Source organism: Penaeus monodon, chromosome 32, assembly GCF_015228065.2.
Source record: "Penaeus monodon isolate SGIC_2016 chromosome 32, NSTDA_Pmon_1, whole genome shotgun sequence".
Taxonomy (NCBI): domain Eukaryota; kingdom Metazoa; phylum Arthropoda; class Malacostraca; order Decapoda; family Penaeidae; genus Penaeus; species Penaeus monodon.
This window is the reverse complement of record NC_051417.1, coordinates 37,719,270-37,720,928: the sequence shown is the minus strand read 5'-3', so window position 1 is coordinate 37,720,928 and position 1,659 is coordinate 37,719,270. Positions and strand designations below refer to the sequence as shown.

The following is a 1,659-nucleotide window of genomic DNA, read 5'->3' as shown; positions in this document are numbered from 1 at the left end:
CTATACTCTACTTGCATGCAGGCTATAAAAATTGAAGTTCCTAATGAGATTTGTGGATATTTTCAGGTGACAGTCGTGTGAATGAGCAACCTGGCTTGACTGCTATTCATACTATCTGGATGCGTGAACACAATCGCGTTGCTCGCCAACTAAAGGCTCTAAACCCGTCGTGGAACGATGAAACGGTGTTCCAAGAGGCTAGAAGATTTGTGGTGGCCGAGATGCAGCATATCACATACAACGAATGGTTACCCATTATCGTCGGTGAGATATTTTGTATTTTTCTTCCGTATCCGGAAATACATACAAATCATGTTTGGCGCTGTAGAGGCTAATTTGCAGAATCTATTACATGATATTACTGCCAATGTAAATTCAGTTTTATGATTGTACTAATACTAAAGCAACACTATGAAAAAATAAAACTGAAAACCGAAAGTGCTTTTTACCATGGCCTTTTACAGGTCCAGCTTTCATGGAGTCATTTGGCATAAATGTACGAACAAACGGTTACAGCTTTGACTATAATCCCAACTTCAATCCCAACATGAACAACGAATTTGCCACCTCCGCCTTCCGGTTTGGGCCACACCTTGGTAAATGGAAACCTTAGGTGAGGAATAGAAGATTATTATTTTCTGATGGGATGTGTTTCATGTTTCCTGTTCATCTTAATAAAATTAAACCATTAACTCATGTATCAATTGTCAATTTTTTTTTTTTTTAACATTTAAATGAGTCTGCCTGTTGAAACTAACCGCATTCCCTGCCTTTCAATCCAAGGATCTTTGGCCCTGACGGAAGTGTGAGTACCATCCAGCTCCGCGACCACTTTCCGGTCTCCCCATTTCATTCAGCAACCAGGTATGCTGGACGCCATTACACGAAGCTTCTTGCAACTACCAATCCAAAAATTCGACAGTTTATTACACAAGATTTGTCAAACCATCTGTTCCAGGTTTGTATGAGTTAATGTGTAGAACTGTGGATATAGAAAATAAAGATGTCTGTGCCCAAGCGGTAAATAGCAAATTCGGGGATATATGTAGTTTTAAATGGATTATAAATCCCACTCCATACTGCGTTGCAGTGAAGATGATTACCACATTTTCTTTCTCAAAGTACATTTGATAGTCTGATAATTTTTGCAACCACTCGCAGACACCTAGAGTAAACTTCGGGATGGATCTGATGAGTCTAAACATCCATCGCGGCCGTGACCATTTCCATTGCTACGTACAATGACATGCGACAGATCTGTGGCCTCAGGCGAGCACAATCATTCGATGACCTTACGGACCAGATCCCTGGTGGGGTTAGTAGCTTCCTTCTGTGTGAATGGTCCAGTCATAAGAAATATGAAATGGTTGTATCAAATGTGACAGTTATTTTTAAGTACATAATTCTTTTCAGTTCATCATTTCTTCCTTTCAACAATGCAGATTGTGCAGAACCTTCGTCGTGTTTACCAACATGTAGATGACATCGACTTCTTTGTGGGTGGCATATCCGAGCGGCCTGTTTCAGGCGGCATCCTTGGCTGGACCTTCCTGTGCGTGGTTGGTGACCAGTTCGCCAGATTGAAGAAGGGAGACCGATACTTCTACGATCTCGGGGGGCAACCCGGCTCGTTCTCTGAACGTAAGCCTTCACAGACAT

At 41.7% G+C, this 1,659-nt stretch overlaps 1 pseudogene; it reads left to right on the top strand.

The window, feature by feature from the left end:
• The window catches only part of LOC119593862, a 4,561-nt pseudogene that overhangs the window by 2,080 nt on the left and 822 nt on the right, over nucleotides 1-1,659 (top strand).